The following is an 18,208-nucleotide window of genomic DNA, read 5'->3' as shown; positions in this document are numbered from 1 at the left end:
AAGCAAGTCCTTTGGCCTATTACATGCATGCTGACAATCAAATACCCATCTACACTAATCCCATTTGCCAACCTTCATGTATAGCCTTCAATATCTTGTCAGATCAGTTAAGTATCTCTGTTGGAACATTTTCATTCTCCCTCCTTGCCTACTGTAGCAGGCTGGGAATTATTAGCCCCTGGGGATTTATCTATTAGCCCCTAGAGCATAGGAGAATGATGGGAGATTTGATAGAGGTATGCAGAATTATGAGGGTTATAAACAGGGTAAATGCAAGCAGGCTTTTCCCACTGAGTTTGGTTGAGACTACAACAATAGGTCATGGGTTAAGGGTAAAAGGTGAAATGTTTAAGAGGATCTTCTTCCTCAGAGGGTGGTGAGAGTCGAACAAACTGCCAGTGGATGTGGGTTTGGTTTCAACATTTAAGCAAAGTTTGGGTAGATGCATGGATGGGAAGGTATAGAGGGCTATGGACTGGGTGAAGGCCGATGAGACTAGGCAGATTAATAGATTAGCATAGACTAGATGGGCTGAAGGGCCTGTTTCTGTGCTGTTGTATCCTATTACTCTACACTTTATCTGCTCACCTGGATTTGCATAAACATCTAATTTTACAGTTTATATTTTATCACCTGATCCAAAAAGTTCATCTTTATGAAGCTAAATTACTAACATTCTTAGTAAATACCATGATTTAAGAATAATATGAAACACTCCGGTTTCCTTAGCTGCGTAAGTCTAGGGAAAACAACCTCCAGCCCCACCAAACTCATGAGATTGAGGCATGCTTGATCCCACCCCAAACCCCAGTTTGTGTAGATGCTGTGTCATATGCTACCCTGTTACAAATTAATGCCACGAAATAACAAGACAGCACACTGCATACAATTAAAGGAATTACATTTATTAATCTTATCTGAATGGTTAGTAAAGAATAACAAAAAGAAAAGGGCCCATTCTAATTAAACAATCAAATATGCACAAGTTGGAGCTCATCTTGAACTTCTCTCTCACTCATGCGCTGGACCTTCGGTCAGCGTGAAAGCCCACACCACCTTCCAATCATCGCTCACAATCCATCTCGAACAAACGGGTCTCCCACCGATCGTATGCTACGACCGGTTCTGCCCAGCGTCTTCTCTCTTCATCTCCTCTCAAACACAAAACCTCAAGCCCAACCTTACTGACCGTCACCAAGGGAACCTCCCGCTAATTGGATGGCACCCATTCCACATCATCTCTTATCTTCAACAGTAACCCAAACAGGCTGAAAGCAGAACAACAGCTCTTACCGAGCTGCTAAATGAAATAACTACAGCATTGCAGCAAAGCTGTGAACCAGGGCATTACAAATATGTTTGTTGTATATCATTTTTCTTAGTTTTGACAGACCCAGTATTTCTGTCTACTCCTAGCTCAAGCATGTTCTTATTTGTAATTACTTCCTGCAACTGATTTTCAGTAGATGTCTATAATATTTAAGCTTCAATGGCTTTTTTTCTTCTCAGCTCAAGGACCAGTTTTCACACACCTACTAAATAAAAATGGGGCTAGAAATTTACGGGCATCTTGTTGCCTTTTTTGGAAATGAAAAAGCTGGGCTTTGGGAGGAGTTGGAAGTGTTGAGAAAGGTTAGTATTCCAGTAGTTAAGTAAATTTAATCTAGACCTAGGTCATCAATCACGTAATTGGTAGCAGGAAACAGTGAAAGGCTCAGTGAACTGCAAAGTGGCCATGTAGAAAAAGATTAAAAATAAACCACTGGGAGAACTCATCTGATCAAGTGGTATCAATGGAGGAAAGGGATGGCCAACATCTTCTGACAAGTTCCTGCCAATGAACTAAGAGTGTGGAGCAAGTATGGAGTAAGCGAGAGGGAGTGGTAACCAGGGGCTGGTAGGAGGGATCAACTGAGGAGAGGATAGCGAGCAAATAGAGCCAAGTGGGTGGGAGAGAAGTGTAAGAGCGTTGAGACAGAATCTGGTAGGTGATAGGTAAAAACAGAGACATTTAGTCATTGAGTCAAGGACCCAGATATTAATTAGCAATCGGGCAAATGTATCGGTTGAGATGGATTAAAGTTCAGCATCTCTAGCAGGGATTTCAGTCATTATTTTCTGGACTGTCCAGTGGATTAGTGAGTGTGAAATGCATAGTTGAAATTGGAAAATTGATTGTTTGGGGTTACACGTTTCCCATTCGGGTGAATGAGGGAGGTGGTTAATACCATGTCAGGGGCAAAGGATGAAAAATAAGTTTGGGACTTTAACGCGGTAGTGTTTCAGTCTGTCAATGCCCTTCCTAGTTTTCCATGGGATTGCCAAATCCGGTCTTTCCCAGGACAAGTGTTCTTCAAGTGTTCCATGGAGAATGATGTAACATGGTACCTCCTGGATGCAGCACTCAGTTGAATTTACCGTGTGATATCAGGTGATCTGTTATTGCCGTACTTTCATTCTTATCATTCAATATCTCAGTCTCTTCTTTACAACAGGTTGTTTTGAAATTGCACAAAACCCTTTTAGTTTTTAATTTTTCTCGGATCACTTTCACTGTGAGATGTTATTACACTACTGAAGCAAACACTTTACCTAAATAAGCATTTCCATTGCTTTGCCATTGTAACAATGTAAATATACTCTCTGTTTCCACAAAATGAATGATTAAGGTTGACATTTAAGACTGCTGTCTTTGCTCACTACTGTTTATCTTTTCAATATTTACTTATGTAGCATACGTGCCCCCAATTTACCCCCATTCGCATAGGGTGAACTGCCTTCACCCCGCCAATAGTGCAATACTTCGGTGTAAGTATGGTGTAATGCGCCCCCCTCCCCATGCTCGCAACACAAATAGCAGACAATACACCAAAGACGAGTAAATAATTGCAACTTTATAGTTATTTCTTAGTGATGGGTTAATAGAAACTTATAAGCTAATGGTGCCAAATCAGTAAGTTTATCAGTTTGTGTACATAATATTTTAATACGTTGGAGCTCACACCTCCAGTTCCATCCACAACGACATTCCGAGCCTTCGGCTACCGTCTGAACAGCCGACTTTCAGTATCTGCTGCCCTGGAACCGCTATCCGCTCCTCACACGTCCGTCTTTCTCACTCACCTCCCGAAAAAGACCGCGAACTCCCGCTCAGCTTACACATACAAGATAGAATAACAATTCTCCATTGGTTAGATCTCCCCCCCCCCTTATCTGAAGTCATAACCCAAACATTCCAGACACAGAAACCAATTACAGCATTAAATAACGTTACAGAGAAGCCATTTCATTATAACAATACCGAGAAGCCATTTTGTTAGCCTGAACAATTAACACGACAGTTACTGCTACTGAGAGCCTTGCACTTACAATCCATGTTCAAAGGTATTTCTTCTATAATTCTTTTTGTAACTTTAACTTCTGCTGTGTCAATAGACAATAAATTGCGCATTATCTTTTTTATTCATTTCAAATGTAAGATCTAAATCTTCCAGATTATTTCCAATAGAAATTTGGAGAACATATTGACTAATTTTATTTATTATATGAAATAAATATAACAGATTTATACATTACATCTTGCATTAAATAGATAAAACAATTGATTATTTTGTAGCTCATCACACTTGTTGACTCATTTTCAATTTACAGTGCTACTTATTGATCCCCATAAAATCAGTATGTCTTGAGGCAATTCCAACACATTGGAAGAAAACAATTCCTCTCATTCTTCAACAGTTTCATTATGAATAAAACATAACAGAGAGCAGGGGCCCGAGCAGAGATATTTAAAATATCTTTGGCCATAGGTGAGGTTCTGGAGGACAGCTAATGTTGTTCTGTTGTTTAATAAAGGCTCTAAAAGTAAACCAGGAGATTACAATTCAGTGAGCCTGACATTGGTAGTGGATAGGTTATTGGAAGGAATTCTAAGGTACCTGAGACATACTGTAATTATTTTAATAAACGGGACTGATTAGAGACAGTCAACATGGCTTTGTGGTGGTAAGTCTTAGAGTTTCTGAAGGAAGTTTCCAGGAAAGATGATGAAGGTAAGGCAATGGATGATTTCTACATGGACTTTAACAAGATCTTTGAATAGGTGCTGTATGGGAGGTTGGCCAAGAAGGTTCAGTCGCTCGGCATTCAAGATGAGGTCATAAAGTGTATTAGACAGTGGCTTTGTGGGAGAAGCCAAAGAGTGGTAGTAGATGGTTGTCTCTCTGATTGGAGTCCTGTGACTAGTGGTGTGCTGCAGGGATTGGTGCTGGGTTTGTTGTTATTTATCATCTATAGTGCCTTGAAAAAATATTCAACCCCTCCAACCCTTAGTTCACATGAATGAGTATTACAACCAGGAATTCTGATCAATTTAACTGAAATTTTTATTTGTGTATTACATGATTCTTTTTCACAGTACGGGCCAAAAAAACCCAGGGAAAATGTAAAACATTTCAAAAACTGAAACACATACCGCTTAAAAAAACATATCTTTGTCCATAAAGTCTTTGCAAAGCATCACTTAGAAGATACTGTAATGATCTGGAAAAAGGTCTTGTAGTCAGTTGAGACTAAAGTGGAATTTTTTGTCCTCAACTCTAAGTGGTACGTGTGGCTTAAATCTAAAATTGTGCATCAACCAGGTAACACCATCCCTACTGTAAAGTAGGGTGGAGGTAGCATCATGCTATGGGGGTGCTTTTCAACAGCAGGGACTGTAAATCTGATCAGGATTGATGAGAAAATGAATTCTGAGAGATCCTAGATAAAGACCTTCTGGCCTCTGCCTGAACACTTAAACTGGGGAGGAAGTTATTCTTTCAGCAGGACATCGACCCAAAGCGCACTGCCAGAGAACCATGGAGTGGCTTCAAATGGAGAAAATTGATGTACTTTAGTGGCCCAGTCAGAGTCAGGACCTTAATCCAATCGAACATCTCTGGGAAGTCCACCACCACTCTTCAACTAACCTGGCATAGCTTGAGCAATTTTGCAAGGAGGACTGGGAAAATCATGCTCTGTCACACTATACAAAGTTAATAGAGACTTATCCAAAAAGACTACTGGCTGTAATAGCTGTGTGACGTGGCTCAACTAAATACTAAGCAAAGGGGGATGGACACTTTTGAACTGCTGACATTTCAGTTTTTGAATTTTTATTTCTTCATGCTTTGTAATTTTACCTCTTTCTCGGGCTCTACTGTGAAAAAAAACAGCATGTAATTCTCAAAAAAAAATTCTCAGTTAAATTGATCAAAATCCCTGATTGTAATACTCACTTATGTGAACAAAGGGTTGAGGGCTTCAAGATAGTATGCATCAATGATCTGGATGATAACGTGGTAAACTGGATCAGCAAATTTGCAGATGACACCAAGGACAGTGAGGAAGACTATCAAAACTTGCTAGACCAATTGGAAAAATGGGCTGAAAAATGGCAGATGGAATTTAATGCAGACAAGTGTGAGGTGTTGCCCTTTGGGAGGACCAACCAGGGTAGATCTTACACAGTGAGCGGTAGAGCACTGAGGAGCGCAGTCAAACAGAGGGATCTGGGAATACTGATCCATAATTCCTTGAAAGTGGTATCTCAGGTAGATAGGTTAGTAAGGAGAGTTTTTGGTTCATTGGCCTTCATAAATCAATATATTGATTACAGGAGTTGGGATGTTATCTTGAATTTGCATAAGACATTGATGAGGCCTAATTTGGAATATTGTGTCCAGTTTGGCCACATATCTATAAATAAGATATAAATAAGTTTGAAAGAGTGCAGAGAAAATTTATAAGTTGTTGCCAGGGCTTGAAGACATGAGTTATAGGGAAAGAATGAATAGATTAAGACTTTATTCCCTAGAACATAGAAGATTGGGGGGAGATTTGATAGAGGTATACAAAATTATAAAGAGTATAGGGTAAATGCAAGCAGACTTTTTCCACTGAGGTTGGGTGTGACTGCAACTAGAGGTCATGAGTTATGGTGCAAGGTGAAATGTTTAAGGAGAATATGAGGGGAAATTTCTTCACTCAGACAGTGGTGAGAAAGTGGATCAAGCTGCCAGTGCAAGTAATGGATGCAATTTTGATTTCAATATTCAAGAGAAGTTTGGATAGGTACATGAGTGGTAGGGGTATGGAGGGCTATGGTCCCAGTGCTGGTCAATGCAACAAGATGCAAGGTGGTCATCCTGCATCAGCAAGGTCTCTTCCAAGCTGAAATTTTGCGGCAGACAGGAATTTCAAGATGTGCTGTCTGAGCTCTTCTGAAGCCCAAGGAAACAGACAAGATTGAGCACCAAAAATGCAGTGGAGAGCCATGGAAACTGAGCACAGCAGACAGGAAATTCATAAAACTGACGTCCCTTCTAAATCAGAAGTTGTCCAGCAATGCTATCAGCTCTGAACTTAGAGAAACCGCTGGAATCAAAGTATACCCCTCTGTTGTCTGGATAAACCTTGTCAGAATTGGTCTTCGTTGAAGAGACGCTGCCAAAAAACCATTCCTCTGAAGTGTAAACAAAGCCAAGAGACTCACCTATGCACAAAAACACATAAACCTGGTTGCTGAACAATAGCTGCAAGTGCTCTGGACTGAGGAGTCAAAATTAGAAACTTTTGGCTCAAGTAAGAGGCGGTTTGTCTGTCGAAGAGCTAGAGAGTGCTACAGCAGCCAACAGTGAAGCATGGCAGAGGTTCCCTGCAAGTTTGTGGCTGTATTTCTGCAAATGGAGTTGGTAAACTGGTCAGAAGTAATGGGATCCTCAGTGCTGAGAAACACAAACAGATTGTCATCCATCGCGCAGTAACATCAGGGAGGCATCTGAGCAGTCCCAACTTCATTCAGCAGTAGGACAAAGACCCAAACACACGGCCAAGGTCATAAAGAACTATCTTCAGCGAAAAGAACAAGGAGTTCTGCAACAGATGGTATGGCCTCCACAGAGCCCTCGTGTGCCAATTAAGCAGTATAGTTGTCACAAGAGCGAGACACGGGTGGACCCAAATACAGAACACATTTGTGTTTTGTAGAGTTAACAAAATAGAGTTTATTAATAGTTACAAGGAAAGCCAAGAAGCAAGGATTGTTCAGAGGGAAATCAAGGAGTAAGCAAAGCAGAAGCGGGAATAAGCACGGCTACACTCAGACTCAGGCCCAAGACTTAGACTTGGACTCAGGACCCGGACGTGGACTGGGACTCGGGACCCGGACGTGGACTTGGACTCAGGACCAGGACGTGGACTGGGACTCGGGACCCGGACGTGGACTGGGACTCGGGACCCGGACGTGGACTGGGACTCGGGACCCGGACGTGGACTGGGACTCGGGACCCGGACGTGGACTGGGACTCGACACCCGGACGTGGACTGGGACTCGGCACCCGGACGTGGACTGGGACTCGGGACCCGGACGTGGACTGGGACTCGGGACCCGGACATGGACTGGGACTCGGCACCCGGACGTGGACTGGGACTCGGGACCAGGACGTGGACTGGGACTCGGGACCCGGACGTGGACTTGGACTCAGGACCCGGACGTGGACTGGGACTCGGGACCCGGACGTGGACTGGGACTCGGGACCCGGACGTGGACTGGGACTCGACACCCGGACGTGGACTGGGACTCGGCACCCGGACGTGGACTGGGACTCAGGACCCGGACGTGGACTGGGACTCGGCACCCGGACGTGGACTGGGACTCAGGACCCGGACGTGGACTGGGACTCGGGACCCGGACGTGGACTGGGACTCAGGACCCGGACGTGGACTGGGACTCGGGACCCGGACGTGGACTGGGACTCGGCACCCGGACGTGGACTTGGACTCAGGACCCGGACGTGGACTGGGACTCGGCACCCGGACGTGGACTGGGACTCGGGACCCGGACGTGGACTGGGACTCGGGACCCGGACGTGGCCTGGGACTCGGGACCCGGACGTGGACTGGGACTCGGCACCCGGACGTGGACTGGGACTCGGCACCCGGACTGGGACTCAGGACCCGGACGTGGACTGGGACTCGGCACCCGGACGTGGACTGGGACTCGGGACCCGGACGTGGACTGGGACTCGGGACCCGGACGTGGACTGGGACTCGGCACCCGGACGTGGACTGGGACTCGACACCCGGACGTGGACTGGGACTCGGGACCCGGACGTGGACTGGGACTCGGGGCCCGGACGTGGACTGGGACTCGGGACCCGGACGTGGACTGGGACTCGGGACCCGGACGTGGACTGGGACTCGGGACCCGGACGTGGACTGGGACTCGGGACCCGGACGTGGACTGGGACTCGACACCCGGACGTGGACTGGGACTCGGGACCCGGACGTGGACTGGGACTCAGGACTGGGACTCGGCACCCGGACGTGGACTGGGACTCGGCACCCGGACGTGGACTGGGACTCGGGACCCGGACGGGGACTGGGACTCGGGACCCGGACGGGGACTGGGACTCGGGACCCGGACGTGGACTCGGGACTCGGGACCCGGACGTGGACTCGGGACTCAGGACCCGGACGTGGACTGGGACTCGGCACCAGGACGTGGACTGAGACTCGGGACCCGGATGTGGACTGGGACTCGGGACCCGGACGTGGACTGGGACTCGGGACCCGGACGTGGACTGGGACTCGGGGCCCGGACGTGGACTGGGACTCGACACCCGGACGTGGACTGGGACTCGGCACCCGGACGTGGACTGGGACTCGGCACCCGGACGTGGACTGGGACTCGGCACCCGGACGTGGACTGGGACTCGGGACCCGGACGGGGACTGGGACTCGGGACCCGGACGTGGACTGGGACTCGGCACCCGGACGTGGACTGGGACTCGGCACCCGGACGTGGACTGGGACTCGGGACCCGGACGGGGACTGGGACTCGGGACCCGGACGGGGACTGGGACTCGGCACCCGGACGTGGACTGGGACTCGGGACCCGGACGTGGACTGGGACTCGGCACCAGGACGTGGACTGAGACTCGGGACCCGGACGTGGACTGGGACTCGGGACCCGGACGTGGACTGGGACTCGGGACCCGGACGTGGACTGGGACTCAGGGCCCGGACGTGGACTGGGACTCGGCACCCGGACGTGGACTGGGACTCGGCACCCGGACGTGGACTGGGACTCGGGACCCGGACGTGGACTCGGGACTCGGGACCCGGACGTGGACTGGGACTCGGGACCCGGACGTGGACTGGGACTCGGCACCCGGATGTGGACTGGGACTCGACACCCGGACGTGGACTGGGACTCGGGACCCGGACGTGGACTGGGACTCGGGACCCGGACGTGGACTGGGACTCGGCACCCGGACGTGGACTGGGACTCGGCACCCGGACGTGGACTGGGACTCGGGACCCGGACGTGGACTGGGACTCGGGACCCGGACGTGGACTGGGACTCGGCACCCGGACGTGGACTGGGACTCGGCACCCGGACGTGGACTGGGACTCGGCACCCGGACGTGGACTGGGACTCGGGACCAGGACGTGGACTGGGACTCGGCACCCGGACGTGGACTGGGACTCGGCACCCGGACGTGGACTGGGACTCGGCACCCGGACGTGGACTGGGACTCGGCACCCGGATGTGGACTGGGACTCGACACCCGGACGTGGACTGGGACTCGGCACCCGGACGTGGACTGGGACTCGGCACCCGGATGTGGACTGGGACTCGGCACCCGGACGTGGACTCGGGACTCGGCACCCGGACGTGGACTCGGGACTCGGCACCCGGACGTGGACTGGGACTCGGCACCCGGACGTGGACTCGGGACTCGGCACCCGGACGTGGACTCGGGACTCGGCACCCGGACGTGGACTGGGACTCGGCACCCGGACGTGGACTGGGACTCGGGACCCGGACGTGGACTGGGACTCAGGACTGGGACTCGGGACCCGGACGTGGACTGGGACTCGGCACCCGGACGTGGACTCGGGACTCGGGACCCGGACGTGGACTGGGACTCGGGACCCGGACGTGGACTGGGACTCGGGACCCGGACGTGGACTGGGACTCGGCACCCGGACGTGGACTGGGACTCGGCACCAGGACGTGGACTGGGACTCGGGACCCGGACGTGGACTGGGACTCGGCACCAGGACGTGGACTGGGACTCGGGACCCGGACGTGGACTGGGACTCGGGACCCGGACGTGGACTGGGACTCGACACCCGGACGTGGACTGGGACTCGGCACCCGGACGTGGACTGGGACTCGGCACCCGGACGTGGACTGGGACTCGGCACCAGGACGTGGACTGGGACTCGGGACCCGGACGTGGACTGGGACTCGGCACCAGGACGTGGACTGGGACTCGGGACCCGGACGTGGACTGGGACTCGGGACCCGGACGTGGACTGGGACTCGGGACCCGGACGTGGACTGGGACTCGACACCCGGACGTGGACTGGGACTCGGCACCCGGACGTGGACTCGGGACTCGGGACCCGGACGTGGACTGGGACTCGGGACCCGGACGTGGACTGGGACTCGACACCCGGACGTGGACTGGGACTCGACACCCGGACGTGGACTGGGACTCGGGACCCGGACGTGGACTGGGACTCGGCACCCGGACGTGGACTGGGACTCGGGACCCGGACGTGGACTGGGACTCGACACCCGGACGTGGACTGGGACTCGGGACCCGGACGTGGACTGGGACTCGACACCCGGACGTGGACTGGGACTCGGCACCCGGACGTGGACTGGGACTCGGCACCCGGACGTGGACTGGGACTCGGCACCCGGACGTGGACTGGGACTCGACACCCGGACGTGGACTCGACACCCGGACGTGGACTGGGACTCAGGACCCGGACGTGGACTGGGACTCAGGACCCGGACGTGGACTGGGACTCAGGACCCGGACGTGGACTGGGACTCGGCACCAGGACGTGGACTGGGACTCGGGACCCGGACGTGGACTGGGACTCGGGACCCGGACGGGGACTGGGACTCAGGACCTGGACGTGGACTGGGACTCGACACCCGGACGTGGACTGGGACTCGGCACCCGGACGTGGACTGGGACTCGGGACCCGGACGTGGACTGGGACTCGGGACCTGGACGTGGACTGGGACTCGGGACCCGGACGTGGACTGGGACTCGGGACCCGGACGTGGACTGGGACTCGGGACCCGGACGTGGACTGGGACTCGGGACCCGGACGTGGACTGGGACTCGACACCCGGACGTGGACTGGGACTCGGCACCCGGACGTGGACTGGGACTCGACACCCGGACGTGGACTGGGACTCGGCACCCGGACATGGACTGGGACTCAGGACCCAGACGTGGACTGGGACTCGGGACCCGGACGTGGACTCGGGACCCGGACGTGGACTGGGACTCGACACCCGGACGTGGACTGGGACTTGGAACTTGGAACTCGAGACCTGGACTTGGAACCCGGAACACAGGACACAGAACTCGAACTCTTCTTAGACACAGGACACAGAGCTGGGACTCTTCTTAGACACAGGACACAGAGCTGGGACTCTTCTTAGACACAGGACACAGAGCTGGGACTCTTCTTGGATACAGGGCACAGAGCTGGGACCCTTCTTAGACACAGGACACAGAGCCGGGTCTCTTCTTGGACACAGGACACTGAGCCGGGACTCTTCTTGGACACAGGACACAGAGAGACAGAATTCAGTGGCAAAATGGCTGGACCTACTCAGTGGAGACAAGAACACCAAGAGACAAAACCACACAATGATAGACAGTTCTTTATCTTGACACAAAATGGCTCCAAGTAGCAGCAAGCTGTCGACGCGGCCTAGGAACTACTGACAGCGGCTCTTGTCTCACTCCGGCAAGGTAGCTTAAGTGGCTCAGTCAGACGAGATAGCTTAACGGTCTGGCTCTGGCGAGGAGAGGCAGCTTACTGGCACTCACTTCAGGGAGAAGACTTAACTTGCTCCGGCAATGTGACTTAGCTCACTCCGGCAAGGTGACTTGCTCACACTTGCTTCGGTGACGTAAGGTGACGTCCGGTGACGATCTAGCTCTGAGTAGCTGTAAGCCGGACACTATATACTACTGGTTCAGCTGAGAATCAAGTTAATTAAAGAGCCTGAGAAGCACAGGGAAACAAGGAATAAAGGAAAACAAGGAGTCAACGATCCCGATGGTGACACAAAGAAAGGAAATTTAAAGGAACCGGGGAATCACTGAGCAGGACCGTGACAACAGTGTCCCAAATTGAAGAAGGGAATTCCGAGTGTTTTCTCAAATAGGTTTTGTTCTTTAAGAGTTGTCCTAAATAAACAACTGCCCTGATAAACCAATGGCCCAATTAACTGGAATTCGCTGTATATACAGAATAATTATATATATATATACAGAAAAGTGTAGGAAAAAGGCCAGCAGTATCATGAAGGATCTGACTGATCCTGCTTATAGACTGATTTTGCCACTCCCATCGGGGTGAGGTAATGGAGCATCCACACAGGACCACTAGATTCAAGAACCATTAGTTTTCCCAATTGGTCAGGGTGATCAACACCTCCATCCATTAACTCACCCTGCCACCTCCCACCACCACTGCATACACATCAGCCACTGCTCTCCACAGCCCCTCAGCATCCTTCATCCCTCCCATGCAATGCCATTTTACGCTTATACTCCACACCTCATACCTCCACTGACACAGTCACTGTCCACTGTGCTTTCATGTGCCCTGCTGCTCTGTCACTTTATCGCTACCTGTACCACCTAGCATCAGTTTATGTACAATCAGTCTATGTATATAGGCTTATCTTATATGTATAAAGCCACACTCAATAGTGTGTATGTTGTGTTTTATAGGATTGCTTTTAAATTTATGACATTTTCATGTTTATTGTGTTTTTTTATGCTGCACTGGATCTGGAGTAACAATCACTTTGTTCTCCTTTTGCTTCGTGTTCTGAAGAATGACAATAAACAATTTTGAATCCTCCATTACATTCCAAAGGTCCCGTTTGGTGAATTGGTTTATTATTGTTGCATGTTCTGAGGCACAGTGAAAAACTTACCTTCCACACCATGTGCACAGATTATTTCATTGAACGGTGCATTGAGGTAGCTCAGGGTAATAACTGAATGCAAAATAAATCTACACCTCATCTTTTTTTCTCCAGTCCTGCCAAAGAGTTTCGGCCCGAAACATCGACTACTTTTTTTCCACAGATGATGCCTGACCTGCTGAGTTCCTCCAGCATTTTGTGTGTGTTGCTCGAATTTCCAGCATCTGCAGATTTTCTCTTGTTTGCAGAATAAAGTGTTACAGAGAAAGTGCTGTACAGGTAGACAGTAAGATACAAGGCCATAACACGATAGATTGCGATGTCAAGATCTCATTTTGTCATACAAGGAGACCATTTACTAGACAAAACACAGGGGTAGAAGCTGTCTTTGAGCTTGGTAGTACGTGCTTCCAAACTTTTATATCTCTGCCCTATGAGAGAAGGGAGAGGAGAGAATGTATGGGAGTCTTTGATTATGTTTGCTGCGGTGCAAGAGGTATAGACAGAATTCATGTAGGGGAGTCTGGTTTCCATGATGTGCTGAGCTGTTTCCACAATTCTCTGCAGTTTCTGTTGGTCACGGGCAGAAGGACTGCCATATCAAGCTGTGATGTGTCTAGAAGGATGCTTTCTATGGGGCACTGTTAAAAACTGGTGAGGGTCAAAGCAGAAATGCCAAGTTGCTGCAGCCTCTAGAGGAAGCAGAGGGATTGGTGAATTTTCTTGACTGTGAAGTCAATGTGGCTGGACCAGGACAAACTTCTGGTGATATTCACTCCTAGGAACTTGAAGCTTTCTACCTTCTTGAAGTCAGTCAGTGACCAGCTCTGCTTTTGCTGACATTGTCCTAATACCATGTCAAGGTTCTCTCTCTCTCTCTCTCTCGCTCTCTTCTCCCCCCCCCCCCCCCCCCCCCCCCGCTCCTTCCTATCATGTGGCTCATTATTTGAGATACAGGCCACTACAGTGCTCCAGGACACAAAGGATTACTCTTCTATCTTCCATGACTGTGCAGAAAACAAACCTGATGAAGGGTCTCAACCCAAAATATTAACCGCATATGGTCATTTCAGGGAGGATACACATGCCGACAATTACTAAGGATGAGAAGAAAAACAAAAATGAATCCTGAGAAAAAGTGATGTCTTCTACTCCTTGGCAATGTCCCAACTGACATTTTATTTAAGGATTGGGGTATAGTCATCCTATTAAGAATTGTTTCATTGCTCAGGACTCTTACTGTTTCCAAGCATTGTATGAACAGCCGAAATTTGCACAAGAAAGCTAAATTTGGGTTGTAACATTGTCCATACACCCAACTCCTCCATACCTAGTGCATTTACCTGAGGACCCAAGTTGAAGATATGGAACGTCACTATGCCACATTGAAGATCTTTTAGCAATTGGGTTTTAATTTGTTCACAGAGCACCATATAACATTGTGCAATACGGGACAGTTTCAAGGCTATAGTATTATCCTACTCAAGCATGCTTTTCAAATCACTACAGTGTATTGCTTTCTTTGTAATTTTCCAGTGTGAATAGAATACCTTTGCATTAACTAGGTCATGGGAGTAACTGATTCCAATGCTGTTCCCTGGGATCTCAGGTTGACAGACGCAAATTTCAATAAGATTGCAAAAGAAAAGGCATTAGATAGGAAGCCTATCAATCCAATATTCTACATTTAAATTAATATGTGGGGATCTCTTCGAAAAAAATTTATTTGCTTCAATTTCATCAAAAGTCTGGAAGAGAACTGGAAATTTCAGCCTGAACTTTCTCCCCCTCATCAGGTTATAAAACCTAAATAAATACTCATAGGATCATAAAATCAACAGAAATGAGTGCTTTCGGCTCACTTTGTCAATGCTGACTGTGATGACTATTCACTCTAATCACATTTGCCTGCATTAGACCCATACCTTTCCTAGCCAAATGCCTTTTAAATGTTACGGTTTTATCTGCATCTATCACCTTTTGATATTCGTTTTGGATATTCACCTGGCTTTGTATGAAAAACTTAGCCCTCAGATCTCCTTTACATTTCTCCCCTTCCACCTTAAACCTGTTCCCTTTAGATTCCCTGCCCTAGGAAATATACTTTCTTCTATCTTATTTATTCCTTTAAGACACAGCAGTAGAAATAGGCCACTCAGTCCATGAAGTGAGTTCCATCATGAGTGATTTATTATCCCATTCAACCCCATTCCCCTGCCTTCTTCCTGTAATCTTTGATGCCCTGCCTAACCAGGAACCAATCAACCTCCACTTTAAATATGCTCAATGACTTGGCTTCCTCAGCCTTCTGTAGCAACGAATTCCACAAATTCACCACTCTCTGGCTGAACATATTCCTCCTCACCTCTGTTCAAAATGGACATCCCTCTAGTTTGAGATTGTGTCCTGTGGTCCAAGACTTGCCCACCTCTCCACCTCCATTCTATCCAGGCCTTTCAATATTTGATTTGTTTCAATGAGATCCCTCTCATTCTTAGAAAGTTCAGGTCCAAAGCTTTCAAATACTCCTCAGACAGTACAATAACTTTTTTATTCCAGGAATCATTCTCATGAACTTCCTCTGGACTCTTTCCAATGCCAGCACATCTTTTAGAAACATAGAAAACCTATAGCATGATACAGGCCCTTCGGCCCACAAAGCTACGCCAAACATGTTCTTACCTTAGAAATTACCTAGGGTTACCCATTGCCCTCTTCTTTTCTAAGCTCCATGTACCTATCCAGGAGTCTCTTAAAAAACCCTATTGTATCCACTTCCACCACCACCGCCGACATCCCATTCCATGCACTCACCACTCTCTGCGTAAAAAACTTACCCCTGACATCTCTGTACCTACTTCCAAGCACCTTCAAACTGTGCCCTCTCGTGCTAGCCAATTCAGTCCTGGGTAAAAGCCTCTTGACTATCCACACAATGAATGCCTCTCATCATCTTATACACCTCTATCAGGTCACCTCTTATCCTCCATCATTCCAAGGAAAAAAGGCCGAGTTCACTCAACCTATTCTCATAAGGCATGCTCCCCAATCCAGGCAACATCCTTGTAAATCTCCTCTGCACTCTTTCTGTGGTTTCCACATCCTTCCTGTAGTGAGGTGCCCAGAACTAAGCACAGTTCTCCAAGTGGGGTCTGATCAGGGTCCTATATAGCTGCAACATTACCTCTCAGCTCCTAAACTCAATCCCACGATTGATGAAGGCCAATGCACCATATGGCGTCTTATACAGTCAACCTGCACAGCAGCTTTAAGTATCCTATGGATTCAGACCCCAAGATCCCTCTGATCCTCCACACTGCCTAGAGTCTTACCATTAATACTATATTCTGCCATCATATTTGACCTACCAAAAGGAAACACCTCATAATTATCTGGGTTGAACTCCATCTGTCACTTCTCAGCCCAGTTTTCCATCCTATCAATGGCCTGCTGGAACCTCTGACAGCCCTCCACACTATCCACAGCGCCCCCAACCTTTGTGTCATCAGCAAATTTACTAACTCATTCCTCCACTTCTTCATCCAAGTCATTTATAAAAATCACAAAGAGAAGGGATCCCAGAACAGATCCCTGAGGCACATCACTGGTCACCGACCACCATGCCGAATATGACCCATCTACAACCACTCTTTGCCTTCTGCGTGCAAGCCAGTTCTGGATCCACAAAGCAATGTCCCCTTGGATCCCATGCCTCCTTACTTTCTCAATCAGCCTTGCATGTGGTACTTTATCAAATGCCTTGCTGAAATCCATATACACTACATCTACTGCTCTACTTTCATCAATGTGTTTAGTCACATCCTGAAAAAATTCAGTCAGGCTCGTAAGGCACGACCTGCCTTTGACAAAGCAATGCTGACTATTCCTAATCATATTATACCTCTCCAAATGTTCATAAATCCTGCCTCTCTGGATCTTCTCCATCAATTTACCAACCACTGAAGTAAGACTCACTGGTCTATAATTTCCTGGGCTGTTTCTACTCCCTTTCTTGATTCAGGGAACAACATCTGCAACCCTCCAATCCTCTGGAACCTCTCCCGTCCCCATTGATGATGTAAAGGTCATTGCCAGAGGCTCAGCAATCTCGTCCCTTGCCTCCCACAGTAGCCTGGGGTATATCTCGTCTGGTCCCGGTGACTTATCTAAATTGATGCTTTCCAAAACCTCCAGCACAGACTCTTCCTTAGTATCTACATGCTCAATCTTTTCGATCTGCTGTAAGTCATCCCTACAATCGGCATGATCCTTTTCCATAGTGAATACTGAAGCAAGGTATTCATTAACTACCTCTGCTATCTCCTCCAGTTCTAGACACACTTTTCCATTGTCATACTTAATTGGTCCTATTCTTTCACATCTTATCCTCTTGCTCGTCACATACTTGTAGAATGCATTGGTGTTTTCCTGAATCCTGTCCACCAAGACCTTCTCATGGCCCCTTCTGGCTCTCCTTATTTCCTTCTTAAGCTCCTTCCTGCTAGCCATATAATCTTCTAGATCTCCATCATTACCTAGTTTTTTGAACCTTTCGTAAGCTCTTCTTTTCTTCTTGACTAAATTTACAACAGCCTTTGTAAACCACGGTTCCTATACCCTACCATCCTTTCCCTGTCTCATTGGAACATACCTATGCAGAACTCCACGCAAATATCCCCTGAACACTTCCACATTTTTTCCGTATGTTTCTTTGACAACATCAGTTTCCAATTTATGCTTCTAATCTCCTGCCTGATAGCCTCATATTTCTCCTTACTCCAATTAAATGCTTTCTTAACTTATCTGTTCCTAATCCTCTCCAAAGCTATGGTAAAGGAGATAGAATTGTGATCTTAGATAAGGAGCGAAAACAGCTGACAATAATCAAGGGTGGTCTGACCAATGCTTTATAAAGCCTCAGCATCACATCCTTGCTCTTATATTCTAGTCCTCCCGAAAGCAAAGCTAACATTGCATTTGCCTTCCCCACTGATCTCCCTCCTGGCATTTATCATTGCAAGCAGAACAAGTGCAACAACTGCCCCTACATCTCCTCCCTCACTACCATTCAGAGCCCTTCCAGGTGAGGCAACACTTCACCTGTGAGTCTGTTGGGGTCACATACTGTGGTCAGTTCTACCCGGTGTATCCTTTGTATATCGGTGAGATCTGACGTAGATT

General features: G+C 48.7%; 1 protein-coding gene across 4 annotated transcripts in view; it reads left to right on the top strand.

Moving 5' to 3' along the window:
- The window catches only part of LOC140715301 (glypican-5-like), an 864,157-nt gene that overhangs the window by 582,382 nt on the left and 263,567 nt on the right, over positions 1 to 18,208 (top strand). The window lies entirely within an intron of this gene.

Source organism: Hemitrygon akajei, chromosome 2 (genome assembly GCF_048418815.1).
Source record: "Hemitrygon akajei chromosome 2, sHemAka1.3, whole genome shotgun sequence".
Taxonomy (NCBI): domain Eukaryota; kingdom Metazoa; phylum Chordata; class Chondrichthyes; order Myliobatiformes; family Dasyatidae; genus Hemitrygon; species Hemitrygon akajei.
Note: the sequence above shows the minus strand (reverse complement) of the source record. Positions and strands in the feature narration are given on the sequence as shown.